This window comes from Mobula birostris, chromosome 12 (genome assembly GCF_030028105.1).
Source record: "Mobula birostris isolate sMobBir1 chromosome 12, sMobBir1.hap1, whole genome shotgun sequence".
NCBI lineage: Eukaryota > Metazoa > Chordata > Chondrichthyes > Myliobatiformes > Myliobatidae > Mobula > Mobula birostris.
Window position 1 is genome coordinate 112,299,961 of NC_092381.1, and position 22,536 is coordinate 112,322,496.

A 22,536-nucleotide genomic window follows, 5' to 3' on the forward strand; every position below is an offset into this window, starting at 1 on the left:
ACCATATCAGTAAGATAATTGACAAATGTAAAAGGGCATTGAATATCCTTGGGTGTCTATGTGGGTAATTCTTGGGGTGCTACACGAAAATCTCTATTAACTTTCTATATTTGTTTAATTAGATTCTTACTTGATTAAGGCTGTGTGGTTTCTGGATCAGCTTCATCTTCAAATTTAAAATGTTTGTATGTGATACAAGCTCAGACTTTGAGACTGTGTTGTGGTGCTGTAAGGTCATCTCCTGTTTCAGCTTTACTAGTTGAAATGGGACAATTACCCTTACAGTTGCAGAGGATGAAGTTGTTGTCAACATACTGGGTTAACTTGAGGGGGGCAGAGGAATGATCACCCAGTTAAAAGTGTGTTGCAAGACTGTTGGGAACATCACAAGAAGAGTGTTTTTAGTTCTGGGTGGCTGGGTTCTCATCACACTAGGAATATGGGGTTGTTGGATTATGTAATTTGTCCCATTTTGTAGCTTTTTTGGTAACCCCATCGTGGTTTTTCCCAATGGCTTTAGGTGATTTTAAATTGTATAATTTAATGAAATCCAAGGATCGTGAAACGCTTGAGAGTCTGTTAGTTCAACAGTATGTTAAGGAGAATTATTGTGATATGTTACCCATTTTCACTGATGGATAAAGAGATAGTTTAACGGAAAATGTTGATGTGACTGTTTTTGTGCCTGAATTACAGGTAACAATAAAGAAATGTCTTACTAACTACTCATCAGTGAATACTGTAGAGCTGGTTGCTGCCATTTTGGGCTGACAGTGGGTAGAGGAAATTAGTCCCTGCAAAGTTATAATTTGTTCAGATTTTTTTCTGTTTTGACTAGTCTTAAAACGGGTCATTATAGCAGTAGGTCAGATTTACTGCTGGAAGCTCTTCAATCCTTATTTCATATTCAAAATATTGGTCTGAGCATTTCCTTCTCACGGGATCCTGCACATAGAGGTGTTGAGGGGAATGAGCAGGTTGCTTGTTTGGCCAAAAAAGCTGTTGAAAGTTCATCTGTGGAAATAGACCTTCCACTCAGCAAATCTGAAGCTAAGGGGTTGGTGGGGCTACGAATTAGGGGATTATGGCAAGAGCTGTGAGAAAATGGGCGTAAGGTGAGACACCTTTACAGAACACATCAAACTGCTGGATTGACGGGAGAAGGGGGTAAGACAAGAAGGGAGGGAACTATATTGACTGGACAGAATTGGGCATCCTATGCTTGTATCCCGTTGGTAAACATCACTCTGGGGTGCGTCATTATGAAACAGTTGAACACATTCTTTAACAAAGTGAAGCACACAAGGCTGAAAGAAAGCAAGCACAGGCTGCAATACTATCTTTGGGGGTCGACAGTTTCCATTTAAAAACTTTAAGTTATGGAAGTGACTTTAATTTAATTCACAATATTGTCCTTCGTTACTTAAAATCTATAGGGCTCTTTGGGGTAATTTAGTTTTCAGTTGATAAAGAACTAGTAGGGGTTTTATTTCCCAACTCTACACAACACTCCAGTCCAGTTGGCAGTGGTAATGCACCTTTAAGTTGGACTGCCAATCGCCATTAAAAGTCAGAACAAGAAAAAGGTCCAGCCACTGGCCAGTCAATACCCTGGTAAAAACTAAACCATGAAGACAGAAGAACATTCTAAGCAATTCTGTGAAAAGGTTATTGAAAAGCACAAGTCAGGAGATAGATAAAAGAAAATTTCCCAAGTTACTGAATATCAAGAATGCGTACGTGCTATTCCACGCCCTCACGTCGGGAAGTCTGATCACCTGGCTGTACTTCTACTCCCTGAGTATAGGCAGAGACTGAAGACTGCAGCACCAGCAGTGAGGACCAAGAAGGTTTGGACAGGGGAAGCACAGGAGCGCCCACAGGACTGCTTTCAGGGATTCATCTTCCAACCTGGATGAGAATGCTGCAGTTGCTACCGACTTCATTAAAACCTGTGTGGATGAGTGTGTGCCCACAAAAACTTACTGTACTTTCCCAAACCAAAAGCCATGGATGAACCAGGAGGTACGTCGTCTGCTGAAGGCCAGATCTGTGGCATTCAAGTCTGGCGACCTACGCCTGTACCAGAAAACCAGGTATAATTTGCGGAGGGATATTTCAAGGGCGAAGAGACAATTTCGAACAAGGTTGGAAGCAACATCAGATGCATGACAAGGCAGGGTCTGTAAGACATTACTTCCTACAAAGCGAAACCCAATAGCATGAATGGCAGTGATGCTTCATACTAGATGAACTCGACACCTTTTAGAAAGGCTATCGCCCGGTAGCACTCACATTGACAGTGATGAAATGCTGTGAGAGGTTGGTCATGACTAGACTGAACTCCTGCCTCAGCAAGGACCTGGACCCTCTGCAATTTACCTATCACCACAATAGGTCAATGGCAGATGCAATCTCAATAGCTTTCCACATGGTTTTAGACCACCTGGACAACACAAACACCTACATCAGGGTGCTGTTCATCGACTATAGCTCAGCATTTAATACCATCAATCCCACAATCCTGATTGAGAAGTTGCAGAACCTGGGCCTCTGTACCTCCCTCTGCAATTGGATTCTCGACTTCCCAAACAGGAGACCACAATCTGTGTGGATTGGTGATAACATACCCTCCTCGTTGATGATCAACTCTGGTGCATTTCAAGGGTGTGTGCTTAGCCCACTGCTCTACTCTCTATATACCTATGACTGTGTAGCTAGACATAGCTGAAACACTATCTACAAATTTGCTGACGATACAACCATTGTTGGTAGAATCTCAGGTGGTACGAGAGGACGTACAGGAGTGAGATATGCCAACTAGCCGAATGGTGCCGCAGGAACAATCTGGCACTCAATGTCAGTAAGACGAAAGAGCTGATCGTAGACTTCAGGAAGGGTAAGATGAAGGAACACATACCAATCCTCAGAGGGATCAAAAGTGGAGAGAGTGAGCAGCTTCAAGTTCCTGGGTGTCAAGATCTCTGAGGATCTAACCTGGTCCCAACATATCAATGTAGTTATAAAGAAGGCAAGACATCGACTATACATCATTAGGAGTTTGATGAGATTTGGCATGTCAACAAATACACTCAAAAACTTCTATAGTTATACCATGGAAAGCAACCTGACAGTCTGGTATGGAGGGGCTACTGCACAGGACCAAAAGAAGCTGCAAAGGGTTGTAAATCTAGTCAGCTCCATCCTGGGTACTAGCCTACAAAATACCCATGTCATCTTTAGGAAGCGGTGTCTCAGAAAGATAGTGTCCATTAGTAAGGACCTCCAGCACCCAGGACATGCCCTTTTTTCACTTTTACCATCAGGGAGGAGGTACAGAAGCCTGAAGGCACACACTCAGTGATTCAGGAACAGCTTCTTCCCCTCTGTCATCTGATTCCTAAATAGACACTGAATCTTTGGACACTAGCTCACTCATTTTTTAAAATATACAGTATTTCTGTTTTTGCATGTTTTTTAATCTATTTAATATATGTAATTGATTTACCTGTTCATTTATTATTACTTTTTAAATTTATTATTATTTTTTTCTCTGCTAGATTATGTATTGCATTGAACTGCTGCTGCTAAGTTAACAAATTTCACGTCACATGCCAGTGATAATAAACCTGATTCTGATTCTTGTTGTACAGTTAAGTCACTCATCAAGCAATGGAAAGAATATGGCACAGCTGTAAATCTGCCTAGAGCAGGCCGTCCTCAAAAACTGAGTGACCGTGCAAGAAGGGGACTAGTGAGGGAGGCCACCAAGAGACCTGTGACAACTCTGGAGGAGTTACAAGCTTCAGTGGCTGAGATGGGAGAGACTGCGCATACAACAACTGTTGCCTGGGAGCTTCACCAGTCACAGCTTTATGGGAGAGTGGCAAAGAGAAAGCCTCTGTTGGGAAAAAAAAACTCACATGAAATCTTGGCTGAAGTTTGCCTGAAGGCATGTGGGAGACTCCGAAGTCAGCTGGAAGAAGGTTTGGTGGTCCGATGAAACCAATTTTGAGCTTTTTAGCCATCAGACTAAATGCTATGTTTGGCATAAACCAAACACCTCACATCATCAAAAACACACCATCCCTACCGTGAAGCATGGTGGTGTCTGCATCATGCTGTGGGGATGCTTCACTGCAGCAGGCCCTGGAAGGCTTGTGAAGATAGAGGGTAAAATGAATGCAGCAAAATACAGGGAAATCCTGAAGAAAACCTGATGCCGACTGCAAGAAAACTACAACTTGGGACAAGGTTTGTTTTCAAGCAAGACAATGACCCCAAGCATAAAGCCAAAGCTACTCAGGAATGGCTCAAAAACAACAAAGTTAATGTCCTGGAGTGGCCAAGTCAGAGACCAGACCTCAATCCAACTGAGAATTTGTGGCTGGACTTGAAAAGGGCTGTTCACTCACAATCCCCATGCAATCTGACAGATTGAAAAGTTTTGTAAAGAAGAATGGGGAAAAATTGCAGTATCCAGATGTACAAAGCTGATAGAGACCTGACCACACAGACTCGAGGCTGTAATTGCTGCCAAAGGTGCGTCTACTAAATACTGACTTGAATGGGGTGAGTAATTATGCAATCAGTTATTTTGTGTTTTATATGTGTAATAAATTTAGACCAATTTATAGAAATTTGTTTGCACAAGAGTCTTTTCTGTTGATCAATGTCAAAAAAAAACAAATAAAATTCACTGTAATCCAATGTGGCCAAACAATAACACATGAAAACCTCCAAGGGGAGGATGAATGTTTTTATAGGTATTGTATACCGTGGGGAACACTCTAACTGGCTGCATCGCTGTCCGATACGGGGGGGGGGGGCGAGGAAGAGAGTGGGCTCTGGCAGAACAAATGTGACAATACTTCCCACATATAAACTCCAAACTTTGAATCGTAGAATACTCCAGGACAGAAACAGGTAGTTCGGCCCATCTGGGCCATGCTGAACTGTTATTCTGCCTAGTCCCATCAACTTGCCCCAGCCAGTAGCCCTCTGTACCCCTCTCCTTCCGGTAGGAGGGGAGCCAGAACTCGGAATGAGAAAGGGGAAGAAGGGGCTCTTAAACCCACATCCTCTGGCAGCTCCTTCCACACCTGCAGCAACCTCTGAGTGAAGAAGTTGCCCCCTCGGGTTCCCTTAAACATTTCACCTTTCACCCTTAGGTACTTGCATAATAGAGCTTTGACCAGTGCCCAATCCGGACAATCCGGAGGTTTGGAGAGGAGGGGACTACAATCAGGGCCACTGCCCAAGGATAAAAGGCAGGACCAGTTCGCAGCAGCGTAACAGAGCCTTGCCCAGCGGCCAGTCGGCATTTGGGATTGATTAGCAAGAGCAAGTTAAAGGAAGGCAGGGGCAAGTGCAGCGGCCATCACCTGAGTGGACAGAGTTAGAGTGGTCATCTTGAGGCTTTAGATCTTCGAGGCTTCAGTCAAGAGAGGCTTCACTCAGAGAAAGCAAAGGAAGAAAAAGCTCAAGTTTTTTTTTCCTTTTCTTTATATCTGCTCAGCTTGGACAGTAGGGATACCAGGCAGGATAGTGGAATGCTCCTCTTGAGGGATGTGGGAAGGCGGGGAGATCTCCAGTGTCCCTGACAACTACAACTGTGAGAAGTGCATTAATCTGCAGCTTCTAACAATCCACATTAAGGAGTTGGAGCTGGAACTGGATGAACTCCAGATCATTGGAGTCTGGAAGGGTGATAGACAGGACATATCGAGAGGTAGTTACACCCAAGATGCAGGACACACGAAACTGGGTGACAGTCAGGAAGGGGAACGGGGTTAAGGAGCCATTGCAGAGTATCTCTGTGATCATCCCACTCAACAACAGATGCAGACATCCCACCTCTCCCGGAAGTTCCGGGAGTCTCCCGCATATGAATAGTGGCTCCCTGATGCCTGCAAATTATATACAATATCACGGAAATCAATTTTTTTGAGAGCGAGCAAGCGAAAGAGAGAGAGCGTGCGAGCAAGAGAGAGACAGAGCGCACCATGGCAGAGTGTTCCAAAAAAAAGAAAATATAAAACGTACGTCACCCCAGACTACACTAAAGTGTACCCCTGCCTAATAGGGGTCAAAATAATGACAGTGCTGCTCGCTGCACTGTTTGCAACAGTGACTTTTCTATCGCCCATGGTGGGTTAAGACTGTAAAAGGCATGTTGTCATTTGGGTTATGGTGGGTTAAGACTGTAAAAGACATGTTGAGGTGAGTTTAACAGGTGTCATTCATTCATTAGCATAGCTAACGTTATTTAAACTAGCTGGCTGGCTGCTAAGGAGCTACTCTACTGCAGACATCCCACCCCTCCCGGAAGTCTCCCGCAAATTGATGGTTTTACCTCCCTGAAATGAGTTTTTGCAGGGTGGGATGTCTGCAGATGTATCACTTTGGATAACCTACAGAGGAAAGTTGCATTGGGAGAGTCTCTGGCACCGAGTCTGCCTCTGTGACTCAGAAGGGAAGGGGTGAGAAGAAGCAAGCTGTGGTGATAGGGGATTTGTTAGTTAGGGGAACAGACAGGAGGTTCTGTGGGCGATAATGAGATTCCCGGATGGTAGGGTCCGGGATATCTCGGATCGAGCCCTCAGCATTCTTAAGTGGAACAGTGAACAGCCAGAAGTCACGGTCCATGTAGAAATCAAAAGGTTGAGCTTGGTGCGACTAGTGTCCTGAGCTGCCAGTGTTTCAATGCAACAGGCATCATAGGAACGGTGGATAATAGTGCTGAAGATGAGGTAGCTGGTTTACAAACGGAGGCAAGGTGTAGTGAAAACAGGCTGTTGATGGGGCAAAACTGCAGTCAACAAGACGAGTTCCGACGTAGAAGACAGACAAAATCAAAAAGGGTGAATACAGGACTGAAGTGTTGTATCTGAATGTGCACAGTAGACAGAACAAGGTAGATGAACTTGTAGCACTGTTAAAGACTGGCGGGTATGATGTTGTAGACATCACTGAATCATGGCTTATAGCCGAATCACTGGGAGCTTAATGTCCAAAGATACAGATTGTGTCAAAAAGACAGGCAGGAAGGCAGAGGGGGCGGCGTTGTCCCGTTGCTGATAAGTGAAATCAAATCACTAGAAAGAGGTGACATAGGGTTAGAAGGCATTGAATCGTTGTCAATAGAGCTAAGGAACTGCAAGGATAAAAAGACCCTGAGGAAAGTTGGATACAGACTCCCAAACAGTAGTAAGGATGTGGTCTACAAATTACAATGGGAGATAGAAAATGCATGCCAAAAGGACAATGTTACAGTCGTCATGGGGGACTTCAAATGTGTAGGTAGATTGGGAAAATCAGGTTGGTGCTGGATTACAGGTGGAGAAATTTGTAGTGTCTACAGAATAGCTTTTTAGAACAGCTGTCTGTTGAGCCCACTAGGGATCAGCTTTTCTGGACTGGGTGTTGTGCAATGAGCCAGTACTGATTAGAGAGCTTAAGGTAAAAGAACCCAGAGGGGAAAGTGATCACAATATGATCCAATTCACCCTGAAACTTGAGGAGAAGAAAATACTGAAGTCAGATGTATCAGTATTAGAGTGAAGTAAAAGGAATTACAGAGGCGTGAGAGAGGAGCTGACCAAAATCGATTGAAAAAGAACACTGGCAGTGTTGATGGCAGAGCAGCAACGGCTGGAATTTCTGGAAACAATTCAGAAGGCACAGGATATATACATTCTGTGGCTAACCAGAGTAATCAAAGCCAACATAAAAGCCAAAAATAGGGCATATAACAGAGCAAAAATTAGTGGGAAGTTAGAGGATTGGGAAGCTTTTGAAAACCAACTTAAGGCAACTAAAAAAAAAAGTCATTAAGAAGGTAAATGTGGAATATGAAAGTAAGCTAACTATTAATATTAAAGAGGATACCAGAAGTTTTTTCAGATACATAAGTGGTAAAAGAGAGGCAAGAGTGAATATTAGACCACCGGAAAACGATGCTGAACAGGTGGTAGTAGGGGACAAGGCCATAGTGGGCAAATTGTATAAGTATTTTGCATCAGTATGGTGGAAGTTCCAGGTGTCAGGGGCATGAAGTGTGTGAAGTTACCATTACTAGAGAGAAGGTTCTTGGGAAACTGAAAGGTCTGAAGGTGGATAAGTCACCTGGACCAGATGGTGTACACTCCAGGGTTCTGAAAGGACTGGCTGAAGAGATCGCGGAGACATTAGTAAAAATGAGTAAAGAATGACTAGATTCTGGAATTGCAAGTGTCATTCCACTCTTCAAGAAGGGAGAGAGGCAGAAGAAAGGAAACTATAGGCCAGCTACTCTGGCCTCAGTGGTTGGGAAGATGTTGGAGTCGATTATTAAGTATGAGTTCTCAGGGTACTTGGAGGCACATGATAAAATAGGCCGTAGACAGCATGGTTTCCTCGAGGGAAAATCTTGCCAGACAGATCTGTGGAATTCTTTGAAGAAATAACAAGCAGGATAGACAAAGGAGAATCAGTTGATGTCGTGTACGCAAACACGAGGAATTCTGCAGATGCTGGAAATTCAAGCAACACACATCAAAGTTGCTGGTGAACGCAGCAGGCCAGGCAGCATCTCTAGGAAGAGGTACAGTTGACGTTTCGGGCCGAGACTCTTCGTCAGGATGTTGTGTACTTGGATTTTCAGAAGGCATTTGACAAGGTGCCACACATGAGGCTATTTAACAAGCTTCAAGCCCATTGGATTACAGAAAAGATTCCAGCATGGATAAAGCAGTGGCTGATTGGCAGGAGGCAAAGAGTGGGAATAAAGGGAGCCTTTTCTGGCTGACTACCAGTGGCAGTGGTGTTCTACAGGGGTCTGTCAATGACTTAGATGATGGAATTGATGGCTTTGTTGCAAAGTTTGCAGATGATATGAAGATAGGTGAAGGGGCAGGTAGTTTTGAGGAAGTAAAGATGCTACAGAAGGACTTAGAGTAGGAGAACAGGCAAAGAAATGGCAGATGGAATACAGTGTTGGGAAGTGTATGGTCATTCACCACGATAGAAGAAATGAAAGGATTAACTATTTTCTAAATGAAGAGAAAATACAAAAAAATGAGGTGCAAAGGGGCTTGGGAGTCCTTGTGTAGGATTCTCTGAAGGTTAATTTGCAAGTTGAGTCAGTGGTGAGGAAGGCAAATGCAATGTTAGCATTCATTTCAAGAGGTCTAGAATATAAAAGCAAGGATGTAATGTTGAGGCTTTATAAAACACTGGTGAGGCCTCAGTTGGAGTGTTGTGAGCAGGTTTGGGCCCCTCATCTCAGAAGGATGTGCTGAAACTGGAGAGGGTTCAGAGGAGGTTCACAAAAAACGATTCCAGGATTGAATGGCTTGTCATATGAAGGTGTTTGATGGCTCTGGGCCTGTAATCACTGGAATTCAGAAGAATGAAAGGTGGTGACCTCATTGAAACCTATCAAATGGTGAAAGGCTTTGATAGGGTGTATGTGGAGAGGATAAGAGTAGAGATCACAGCCTCAGAATAGAGGGACATCCTCTTAGAACGGAGATAAGGAATTCCTTTATCCAGAGATTGGTGAATCTGTGGAATTCATCGCCATAGGTGGCTGTGGAGGCCAAGTCATTGAGTACATTTAAGGCAGAGGTTGATAGATTCTTGATTAGTCAGGGCATAAAGGGATACGGGGCATGAGGCTGAGAGGGAAATGGATCAGCCATGAAGAAGTGGCAGAGCAGACTCGATGGGCCAAATGGCCTAATTCTGCTCCTATGTCTTACGGTCTTAACCCATGACCTCTGGTTGTAGTCCCACCCAACCTCAGTGGAAGATGGTTGCTTGTATCTACACTCATAATTTTCTAAACCTCTTTCCAATCTCCCCTCAATCTTCTACATTCTAAGGAATAATCTCCCAGTCTATTCAACCACAGATCCTCAAGTCCCGGCAACATCCTTCTAAATTTTCTCTATCCACTTTCAATCTGATTGACATCTTTTCTGTAAGGTAGGTGACCAGAAATGCACACAATACTCCGAACTTGTTCTTAACAAAGTCTTATACAATTTCAGCAGAACGTTCCCAACTCTTGTTCTCAATATTTTGATTTATAAAAGCCAATGTGCTGAAAGCTCCCTTTATAACCCTAATGCCTCAGACAATAAAGGCAAGCTAACGTGGATTATAACTGGACCCAAAGCACACAGCGTGGAGCGGATTTAGGCCCAAGGCACTGCAAAAGTCGCCCTTGAAGAACTGCAGAGGCCAGGGCTTGTTTAAATAAAGGCGACGTAAACACATTTGGAGATTCTTCCTCCGAAGGAAACTCACGCTGAGTGTTTTTGTTATATTAGTCTGTGGAGTACAGCCCGCCATTATTCAATGGAGTTTACGCAGTATTAGCGTAATCAATATAATTAGCAGTAAATACCCTATAATTACTCCAATGAAAATACACTAACACATTTCACAATGGGGGGGTGGAATCGTCAGCCTTCAACTTGCTTCAGTGTTGATCAACTTACAGTAATTCTTTTTAAAATAAGATTCTACAAACCCCCCACTCCCAAATCCACAGCCCGATTCACCCTCACTGGCACATATTATATATTACCTGCACTGAGAGAGATTCAGTCAGTGCACACGTTCTATTCTGGACTTAATGAAGTGGCCACCAAGTAGCCTGTCTCCTTCGAGGTTCAGAAAAGCTCCTCTGTAACCACTGTTTTAATGTGTGGTTATGAGAGTTACTGTCAGCTTGAACCAGTCCGGCCATTCTCCTCTCACTGCTCTCATTAACAAGGCATTTTCACCCAGACAGCTGCCACTCACTGGATGGCTTTTGGTTCTCACACCACTCTCTGTAAACTCCAGAGACTGTTGTGCCTGAAAATCTCAGGAGATCAGCAGTTTCTGAGATACTTAAACCACCCTGTCTGGCACCAACAATCATTCCCTAAAAGTCAGGTGGATCACAATTCTTCCCCATTCTGACATTTTGCCTGAGCCTCCTGACCATGTCGGCATGCTCTTATGCATGGAGTTGCTGCCACGTGATTGGCTGATTAGATATTCGCAGTAATGAGCAGGTGTACCAAATAGAGTACCCGCTGAGTGTACATACATCCACCCACACACACAGAGTTTCAACCAGCGATGTACTGTTAATACAGCCTGTCTCAGTAAGGCCCAAATCCCAGTAAAAGAAACATTAGTTCCGATTCATAATCCCAGCCAAGTGGGCTTCCTGGTGAGCGTTCAATAATTCCACAAGGACCCAAAGAACAGTTCTGATGCAGCCTGAAGCATCTGTTTATTCCTTTCCATAGATGCTGCCTGACCCTCTGAGTTCCTCCAGCATTGTGTGTGTAGTTGCCACAGAACAACTATTTAATCAATCTCAACTCTAACAACAGCACTGTAGCATAGTGGTGAATATAACGCTATTGCTGCCCAGGGCACTGGAGTTTGGAATTCATTTCTGGCATCCTCTGTAAGAAGGTTTGTACGTTCTTCACGTGACCGTGTGGATTTCCTACGGTACCGGTTAGTTAGTTAATTAGTCATTGAAAATCGTTCAGTGCTTACAGTACAATGAAGGTCCTCCATCTCTGGCAGTGTTCAGGACTTCCTTTATCATGTTAGTACCTCGGTATTCACTGCTGTCAGTCATACAAGACCTGGGTGGAGACTCAGGAATACCCTCACACTCAGATGCAGAAGGATTCTTCATTGCTGTTTCCGTAACAATTTTGTCCGACCAGTCAGGGTTAATAGTCATGAGCTGAACCCCAAATCTGGAGGACTGGTGGACCACTCTTAGTCTGGCCTCTACCCTTTGACCTGGGTGACCTTACCAAGAGCCAAAGGATAAAGCCCCGACTCCAGCCAGCATAGCTCTCCAGGTCAGTGAAGCACACAAGCTTCAAACCCTACGACAAGGTTGTGGTGCTCCTGGAGGCATTGTGTGTTTAGGCTGGGGTTAAATCGGTGGGCTGCTCGCTGGTGCAGAAGGGCCTGTTCCACGCTCTCGTTAAATAAATACAAAAACTTGAAAGCCGCAAGGGGACTGACATCACAGTAATCTCAGAAGGATTGTATACTTGAACTTTAACCCCATCTCACAGAACTGGCACAAAGTGCAGAGAGACGATGGTAGAGTCGCTGTCCCACTGCACCAGTGGGCTGGGCTCCATCCTGACCAGGGGTGCTCTCTGTGTGCAGTTTGCAAGCTCTCCCTGTGACCAAGTGGATTTTGTTTCAGTTGCTTAACTGGCTACTATAAAGTGAAACTGTCCCTTGTCAACTGATTAAATTGCTGGATATTACCCCTTAGCTGCACAGTAGCACAATGCTTCACAGCAGCCTGGGTTCAATCCCCACTGATGTCTGTAAGAAGTTTGTACGTTTTCCCTGTGACCATGTGGGTTTCCGCCAGGTGCTCTGGTTTCCTCCCACAGTCCAAAAAAGATTCAAGGTACATTTATTACCAAAGTATGTATGTGGTATACAACCCTGAGATTCATCTTCCCCACAGACAACCATGAAACAAACACCACGGAACCAACACATTCAAAGAAACCATCAAGGTCCGAGTTCCTCCAGCGTGTTGTGAGTGCTGCAAGGAAACCATCAAACATCCAACATGCAAACAGAAAAACGCAGAATGTATAATATCAAACCGCAGAGTCACTGAAACAGCCTGGGACTGTTCAGTTTAGCGCTGATCAATGTTCAGACACATGGGCTAGGATTAGGGTTAGTAAGTTGTGGGCATGCAATGTTAGTGCCAGATACACTGCGATGCTTGTGGGCTGCCCCCAGCGCAATCCTCTGATTGAAGTTGGTTGACGCAAATGGCACACTCCACTGTATGTTTTATTGTACACACCACAGATAAAGCTAATCATCTTCAGTCCTGACGAAGGACCTCAACTCAAAACATCGGCTGTTTATTCCCATCTACAGATGCTACCTGACTTGCTGAGTTCCTGCAGGTAGGTGTGTGTGTGTGTGTGTCTGGGTGTGTCTGTGTGTGTGAGAGTGAGTGTGTGTGTGTGTGTGAGAGAGAGAGAGAGAGAGAGGGTGTGTGTGTCTGTGTGTGTGAGAGAGTGTGTGTGTGAGAGTGTGTGTGTGTGTGAGAGAGTGTGTGTGTGTGAGTGTGTGTGTGAGAGTGCGTGTGTGTGAGAGTGTGTGTGTGAGAGAGTGTGTGAGTGTGTGTGAGAGAGAGAGAGAGAGAGAGAGGGTGTGTGTGTCTGTGTGTGTGTGTATGTCTGTGTGTGTGAGAGAGTGTGTGTGTGAGAGAGTGTGTGTGTGAGAGAGTGTGTGTGTGTGAGTGTGTGTGAGAGAGTGCGTGTGTGTGAGAGTGTGTGTGTGAGAGAGTGTGTGAGTGTGTGTGAGAGAGAGAGAGAGAGAGAGAGAGAGAGAGAGAGAGAGAGAGAGAGAGAGAGAGAGAAAGAAAGAACCTGTCACAGCCACATCTATTTTAAGGGGAATTCTCTGTGTCCTGCGATCAATATTTACCAACATTATCATCACCCCCCATCTCCCATGATTTTGAAGCCTTGTGGGGACTTGCTGTACATGTCAGCCGCAGTGTTACAACAAGAAACTCACTTTGTTGGCCACAATGTTTCGGAATAACTCACATTAGTCAACGATGAGGCAAAATTGCACATCTTGCACTAGAATTCAGGGGTGACCTAACGAGTGTTGAAAGGCCCTGATAGAGTGGATGTGGAGAGGATGTTTCCTGTGGTGGGAGAGTCTCACACCATAGGACTTTCTACCTCAGCTTTTGGACCTCAAAGGCCAGAATAAAGCCAGATATGCCTGTCCTAAGGTTTAATTATGAGAAGAGATTACCCGGACTAATCTTGTGTTCCCTGGAGGCAAAGGTTAAGTGGTGATTTGGATTCTAGGATCTTGAAAGTAATTGATTAGGTGGTTGGTGGAGCATAGAACAGGGAAATATAATATCTAATCTCTGATGAGGTGAACATAGATCGAGTGGACAGCCAAAGACCTTTTCTTAGGGTGGAGATGGTTAATTCCAAGGGGGTGGGGAACAACTTTAAGGTGATTGGAGAGAAGTATGTGTGGAGGGGGGCGATGTCAGAGGTAAATTTTCACACAGAATGCGGTGAGTACACAGAACACCCTGCCAGGGTGGCAGTAGAGGCAGATACGTTAGGAATATTAGAAGACTCTTGGATTAGCAGATAGGAAAATGGAGGAGTCAACCATAAACATGAGAGATTCTGCAGATGCTTGAAATCCAGAGCAACACACACAAAATGCTGGAGGAACTCAGCAGGTCAGGCAGCATCTATGGAAAAGAGTAAAGCGCCTATGTTTCGGACCGAGACACTTCATCGGGACTGAGAAGGAAGCGGGAACGGTGCCAGGATGAAAAGGTGGGGTGGTTGGGAGGGGAAGGAGGCTAGCTGGAAGGTGATGGGTGAAGCCAGGTGGTTGGGAAAGGTCAAGGGCTGGAGAAGAAGGATCTGATAGGAGAGGAGATTGGACCGTAGGATAAAGAGAAGGAGGAGGGGACCCATGGGTAGGTGAGAAGAGGTAAAAAGTCAGAGAGGGGAATAGAGGAAGAGGGGGGAAGAGGGGAATTTGTTCACTGGAAGGAAAATTAGATTGATCTTACAATAGGTTAAAAGGACAGCACAACATTGTGGGCTGAAGGGCCTGTAGTGCTGTCTATTTATTTATTGAGATACAGCACAGAATAGGCCCCTCTGGCCCTCTGAGCCACGATGCCCAGCAGCCCACTTTTTTAACCCTAGCCTAACCACAGGACAACTCACAATGACCAATTAAACTACCAACCGGTACGTCTTTGGACTGTGGGAGGAAACCGGAGCACCCGGAGGAAACCCACGCGGTCACGAGGAGAATATACAAATTCCTTACAGGCAGCGGCAGGTATTGAACCCGGGTCGCAGGTACCGTAAAGCGCTGTGCTAATGTACCGCCAATGTCCCGTGTTGTGTGTTGACAAAGAGCGAAGCTGTGGAGGACACGCCTCTGCCATAAACCCCTTCCTCTGGGGCCCATGGAACTCCAAAGGGAATGAATCTGCAGCTCCCGCCTCCGACGACGACCCTGTGCCTCCCTTATGAGCCACTTGCAACGCGGGAATACAGGGCGTAATTTGCAACCGAGCAAACCGTCTCCACAGCCACCGTGGTCGGGGCAAATCTGAGACACGGGAATCACAAGAAAGGCGCAGGGACTCTCAGAGTCTCAGTGTCCACCTTTCTACACCTGTGGCCTATGGAGGATTTTAAATTGTGTGTGTGTGGGCTCGAGATATCTACAATTACAAATACCTTAAGGGTGCTCTGTTGATCTGTAAACAGAGGGACTGACACAACCATTACAACATAGGAGCAGAATTAGGTCATTCAGCCCAACACCATTCAATCATACCTGATTTATTATCCCCCTCAGTCCCAATCTCCTGCCTTCTCCCCATATCTCTTCTGGCCCTGACTAATCAAGAATCTATCATTCTCTGTTTTAAATATACTGAATGACTTGGCCTCCACAGCTGCCTGTGGCAATGAATTCCACAGATTCACCACTCTCTGGTTAAAGAAATTCCACCTCGTTCCATTCTAAATGGACACCCCTCTATTCTGAGGCCATGGATTCCCCCACCATGGGAAACATCCTCTCCAATATCCACTCTATCAAGCCCTTTCAACCTTTGATAGATTTCATTAGATCCCCACTCGTTCTTCTGAATTCCAGTGAGTACAGGCCCAGAGCCATCAAATGCTCCTCATAGCAACTTCCACTTTAAATATACCCAATGACTTGGCCTCCACAGCCACCTGTGGCAATAAATTCCACAGATTCACCACTCTCTGGCTGAAGAAATTCCTCCTCATCTCCGTTCTAAAAGGATGGAGATGGGGAGGAATCTCATCTTTAGGACCTATAATGTGTAACGTGAAAGTAGTCCGTTATTATTAGTTTGGGATCTTGAAATTGGAATTAGAAACGTAGAGATCTACAGCACATTACAGGCTCTTCGGCCCACAATATTGTGCCGACCATGTAACCTACTCTAGAATCTGCCTGGATTTTCCCAGCCGCATAGCCCTCTATTTTTCTAAGCTCCATGTACTTATCTAAGAGTCTCTTAAAAGACCATGTTGTATCTGCCTCCACCACCTTCGCTGGCAGTGCATTCCACACATCCACCACTCCACCTCTCTGTGTGAAGTGATTTATTGGAATTGGTTTATTATTGTTACAACCATTGCTGGTAGAATCTCAGGTGGTGATGAGAGGGCGTACAGGATTGAGATATGCCAACTAGTGGAACGGTGCCACAGCAACAACTTGGCACTCAACATCAGTAAGATGAAAGAGCTGATTGTGGACTTCAGGAAGGGAAAGATGAAGGAATGCATACCAATCTTCATAGACGGACCAGACGTGGAGAGAGTGAGCAGCTTCAATTTCCTGGGTGTCAAGATCTCTGAGGACTTAACCTGGTCCCAACATATCGATGCAGTTATAAATGCAGCAAGACAGCGGCTATACTTCAATAGGAGTTTGAAGAGACTTGGCATGTCAACAAATACACTCAAAAGCTTCTATAGATGTACCATGGAGAGCATTCTGACAGGCTGCATCACTGTCTGGTATGGAGGGGCTACTGCACAGGACCGAAAGAAGCTGCAGAGGGTTGTAAATCTAGTCAGCTCCATTATGGGCACTACAAAGTACCCAGGACATCTTCAGAGAGTGGTGTCTCAGAAAGGCAGCGTCCATTATTAAAGGCCTCCAGCACCCAGGGCTGCCCTTTTCTCACTGTTACCATCAGAGAGGAGGTACAGAAGCCTGAAGACACACACTCAGTGATTCAGGAACAGCTTCTTCCCCTCTGACATCCAATTCGTAAATGGACATTGAACCTTGGGCACTACCTCACTTCTTTTTTTAAATATACAGTATTTCTGGTTTTTTTTGCACAATTTTTAATCTATTCAATATACATATACTGTAATTGATTTACTTGTTTATTATTATTATTATTATTTTTCTCTCTCTGCTAGATTGTGTATCGCATTGAACTGCTGCTGCTAAGTTAACAAATTTCACATCACACGCCGGTGATAATAAACCTGGTTCTGATGTACGGAGATGGAGTGAAGAACTTGTTTGAACACTGTTCATACAGATCAGATCACAGTGCATTGAGGTAACGCAGAATAAGGTGTAACAACTACAGAGAAGGTGCAGCGCAGGTGAACAAATAGCATCCAAAAGATCTGAAAAATCTTCTAATCCATCTCCAAAGCCCGAAGCGTGCCACATGAAGGGGCCGTTGCACAGGATCGGAAAAAACTACAGAAGATTGTAAATTCATTCAGTTCCACCATGCTTACTAAACTCCCCAGCATCCGGGACACCTGCAAAAGGTGATGCCTCAAAAAGGTGGCATCCATCATTAAGGACCCCCATCACCCAGGACATGCCCTCTTCTCGTTGCTACCATCAGGAAGGGGATACAGAAGCAAGCGAGGCAGCCAAGTCTGCAGAAGAACTGTGGCGAGTTCTCCAAGGTGCCTGGAACAACCTACCAGCTGATCTTCTTATAAAACAAACAACAGGGGACCTAAGAGAATTGTTGCGGTTTTAAAGGCAAAAGGGTGGTCACACCAAATACTGAAGTGATTTAATGTTTTTTTACTGTTTGCTGCTCTATATATTAAATGTACAGATATTTAGAAACTTTTCATTTCATTATTTTGAAAGCATCTTCATTTCACAGATTTTTTTTTTACATGTGCCTAAGAGCTTTGCTCAGTACTGTACATTAGTGATAATAAAGCTGATTCTGATGGGAATTTTCCTTTGGCAGGAGAAGCAGGTTGGAAAAGCTCTGGCAGTATAATGGAAACAGTTTGTATTTGCGCTCATTCCAGTCGCTACTGTAGGGTTGAACTGACTGCCGTTAATAACAGAGGTAAGTCCTGAGACAGCAGACACTAAAAATAACTTCCAAGTGATCCCTCACCTCACCACAAGCAAATGGGTGCCACGTGCACAATCTGAACGACAACTTCTGAATTCAGTTCAAAAGGGCTTGTGATCAGAGGACGTGAGCACTTTGATTGCCCATTACGTTAAGAAGGAAGCGGAGAGAGCAGTTGCTGTTCCTTCAATATTTTATTAGCTCTTCAGGTTCTGCCGCTGACATCGCAACCCAAGGCGGCAATTATCTAACGACACGTTTAACTTACAGCTCCCCCTCCAGGAGCACTCACCTGATAGTGGATGAACTTTGGATGAAACCAGCCTTTCAAAATGCCGACTGGAGCCATTGCTTTCCAGCTCAATGCCACAGCAGATTACAATTCAGATGCCAACACATGTATAAACGGGACTGTGGGTGAATGACCACAGCATATAGCTTCTTGTTAACAGCACACTAGGGCTTGTACACGCTGGAATTAAGGAGATTGAGGGGGGATCTGATTGAGGCATATAAGATTATTAAGGGATTGGACAAGATAGAGGCAGGAAATATGTTCCAGATGCTGGGAGAGTCCAGTACCAGAGGGCATGGTTTAAGAATAAGGGGTAGGTCATTTAGGACAGAGTTGAGGAGGAACTTCTTCTCCCAGAGAGTTGTGGAGGTGTGGAACGCGCTGCGTCAGAAGGCAGTGGAGGCCAATTCTCTGGATGCTTTCGAGAAGGAGCTAGATAGGTATCTTATGGATAGGGTAATCAAGGGTTATGGGGACAAGGCAGGAACCGGGTATTGATAGTAGATGATCAGCCATGATCTCAGAATGGCGGTGCAGGCTCGGGGGGCCAAATGGTCTACTTCTGCACCTATTGTCTATTGACATTATCATCGTTACATGCCATGACAGATGACATCGTCGTTATGTGTCATGTTGTATGACATGGGTGACCATGGTCTCTCCATGACCATGATTGCTCTTGGCAGATTTTTCTACAGAACTGGTTTGCCATTGTCTTCTTCTGGGCAGTGCCTTTACAAGATGGGCGACCCCAGCCATTAATAATACTCTGCCTGGCACCAGTGGTCACATAACCAGGACTTGTGCTATGCACCGGCTGCTCATACGACCATCCATCACCTGCTCCTGTGGCTTCACGTAACGCTGACTGGGGGGGGGGGGGGGCCTAAGCAGGTGCTATACCTGGCCCAAGGGTGACCTGCAGGCTAGTGGAGTGAAGAAGCACCTAACTCCTCTTTTGGCAGAGACGCATCTCCATCCCACCACCCACGGGAGGAGGTACAGGAGCTGGAAGACATACACTCAACATTTCAGGAACATCTTCCCTGCCGCTATCAGATTTCTGAATGGTTCATGAACACTACTCCACTATTTTGCTCACTTTTTGAACTATGCTTTTATATTACTTTTTAATGGATTTCCCTATATTGCTGTCGCAAATAAGCTCCACAAACTTCACGGGTAACATGCACACACACAAAATGCTAGAGGAACTCAGCAGGTTGGGCAGCATCTGTGGAGAGCCAACTCTTCAGGCCAAGTCAGGATCCGATGAAGACAAGAAGCTCCACTGTTTATTCCCCTCCATTGATGCTGCCTGGCCTGCTGAGTTCCTCCAGCATTTTATGTTTGTGTGTTCTCTGGATTTCTAGCATCTGCAGAACCTCGTGTTAATAGACACAAAATATACAGTACGTCAGGGATAATAAAGCCGATTCTGAAATCTTGCCATCAGGACTTGCTGGACAACAGGACCAACTGGGCAATAATAACATCGCCATTTGTACTCGGCATTCTCCCCTGGTCGGACACAGGCTTCACAAAGCAGTCACACAGCTGGTCCCGAAAGGCTTCTGTTGAAAACTTACACTAACAAGACCACAGATGGTCAGTAAGAACTTTTTTGTTCGGTTGCTTTGAAATAATTAATATAAATGACTTTGGACCCTTTGTTTTGGGGGACCCTGATCATGTGTCGTCCACAATGGTGTGGTGGGAGAGCCTGCTGCCCACACCCCACCCTCCTGCACACACGAGACTCTCGTCAGCAGCCGTACAATGGGCTCCAGCAGAACCAAAGCGTTATATTGCCGACCCACAGACCACAGCACACGCCCACTGGGACGGGGGGGGGGGTCATGGAGCGGCCAGCCAGGTGATGACAGCATGGGGGGGCTGGGGAGGGGGGGGGGTAGAGGGGACATACAGACGTACAGGGGTGTGAGTGAGTGTGAGTGTGTGTGTGTGTGTGTGTGTGTGTGTGTGTGTGTGTGTGTGTGTGTGTGACTGAGTGAGTGAGTGAGTGAGTGAGAGAGAGAGAGAGAGAGAGAGAGAGAAAAAAAGGCAGGCATTCAGAGAGTGAGAGAGACACAGATATACAGAGAGACAGACAATGAGACTAACAGACACAGGAAGACAGACAGACAGACAGACAGAGAAAATAAAGGCGTCAGAGGGTGCTGTGTCTAAGTTGACAGGCTGTTGGGGAGCGAGCAGCTGCTCCAGACGGAGCCAACACCAGCTGTGTCCAGCCCACCCTCCCAAAATATACAGGGAATTGTGTGCGCAGGGCAGGAGCGGGGAAAGGTGATCCGACGACAAACAATCGGCACGCAATTGTTTCCTCAGCTGCCGCCCTGCTCCCAGCTCTGACAGCACGGGAAAGGGCCGCAGCACGCTCGTGTGGGCAGGTGCAGATTCTGTACAAGCCACACTACACGTCCCATCTCTGTGGACCCTTTCCCCCTCTGAAAGCCCCCCTCTAACCCGACAGGCAGTGAGCGGGGGAGACATTTTCCTCAGAGCTCTTAGGTTGGCCACAGTGGTTCAAAGTAAATTTACTGTCACTGTATACGAACCTGAGATTCATTTTCTTGTGGGCATACTCAAAAAACCTATAGAATAATAAGCATAACATTATCAATGAAAGACCACACCTACTTGGACGTTCAACCAGTCTGCAGAAGACAACAAACGGTGCAAATGCAAACAAAGAAATAATAATAAATAAATAAAGCGATAAATAAAACCTCAACAAATTTCTATAGATGTGTAGTGCATCACTTTGACTGGAAAATCCTATTAAGGGTGGTGGATTTCTCTCAGTCCATCATGGGTAAAACCTCCCAACCATTGAGCACATTTACACAAAACATTACCATAGACTTCAACTACTGCACAGAGTCTTGTCATCTTCAGAAGTTTTCTGATGACTCTGCCATAGTGGGATGCATCAGCAAGGGAGATGAGGCTGAGTACAGGGCTACGGTTGGAAACTTTGTCACATGGTGTGAGCAGAATTATCTGCAGCTTAATGTGAAAAAGACTAAGGAGCTGGTGGTAGACCTGAGGAGAGCTAAGGTACCAGTGACCCCTGTTTCCATCCAGGGGGTCAGTGTGGACATGGTGGAGGATTACAAATACCTGGGGATACGAATTGACAATAAACTGGACTGGTCAAAGAACACTGAGGCTGTCTACAAGAAGGGTCAGAGCCGTCTCTATTTCCTGAGGAGACTGAGGTCCTTTAACATCTGCCAGACGATGCTGAGGATGTTCTACGAGTCTGTGGTGGCCAGTGCGATCATGTTTGCTGGTGTGTGCTGGGGCAGCAGGCTGAGGGTAGCAGACACCAACAGAATCAACAAACTCATTCGTAAGGCCAGTGATGTTGTGGGGATGGAACTGGACTCTGTCATGGTGGTGTCAGAAAAGAGGATGCTGTCTAAGTTGCATGCCATCTTGGTCAATGCCTCCCATCCACTACATAATGTACTGGGTGGGCACAGGAGTACATTCAGCCAGAGACTCATTCCTCCAAGATGCAACACAGAGCGTCATAGGAAGTCATTCCTGCCTGTGGCCATCAAACCTTACAACTCCTCCCTTGGAGGGCCAGACACCCTGAGCCAATAGGCTGGTCCTGGACTTATTTCATAATTTACTGGCATAATTTACGTATTATTATTTAACTATTTATGGTTCTATTACTATTTATTATTTATGGTGCAACTGTAACGGAAACCAATTTCCCCGAGATCAATAAAGTATGACTATGACTAGAAAAGCAGCATCCATCAAAGATGGCCACCACCCAGGCCATGATCTCTTCTCACTGCTGCCATCAAGTAGAAGGTGAGGAGCCTCAGGACTCACAGCAGCAGGTTCAGGAACAGTTACTACCCCTCAACCATCAGGATCTTGAACTCAAAGGGGATAGCTACACTCATTTAAGGACTCTGTCATATTGTTATTTCATGCTCATTATTTATAGCTATTTATTCATATCTGCATTTGCTCAGTTTACAGTTCATAGTTTCTGATGTTTACAATTACCAGTCTATAGATTTGCTAAGTATGCCCACAGAAAAAGAATCTCAAGATTGTATTTGGAGACATACAAGGGGTGATTGATAAGTGTGTGACCTAAGATAGAAGGACTCAATTTTAGAAAACCTAGCACATTTATTTTTCCTACATTTATACACTTAGCCCAGCGGTCGTGGAGCATACGGATCCCTTCTTTGTAGAAGTCGGTGTCTTGGACCTCCAG

General features: G+C 45.2%; 1 long non-coding RNA gene across 1 annotated transcript in view; it reads left to right on the forward strand.

The window, feature by feature from the left end:
• LOC140206201 (uncharacterized) overlaps positions 1-17,688 on the forward strand; it is a 36,557-nt gene extending 18,869 nt beyond the window's left edge. The window contains exons 2-3 of the long non-coding RNA XR_011888094.1: positions 3,654-4,572; positions 17,046-17,688. This is a non-coding gene — a long non-coding RNA (uncharacterized lncRNA). The remainder of the gene's footprint in view (positions 1-3,653; positions 4,573-17,045) is intronic.
• Positions 17,689-22,536: the final 4,848 nt, after the last annotated feature.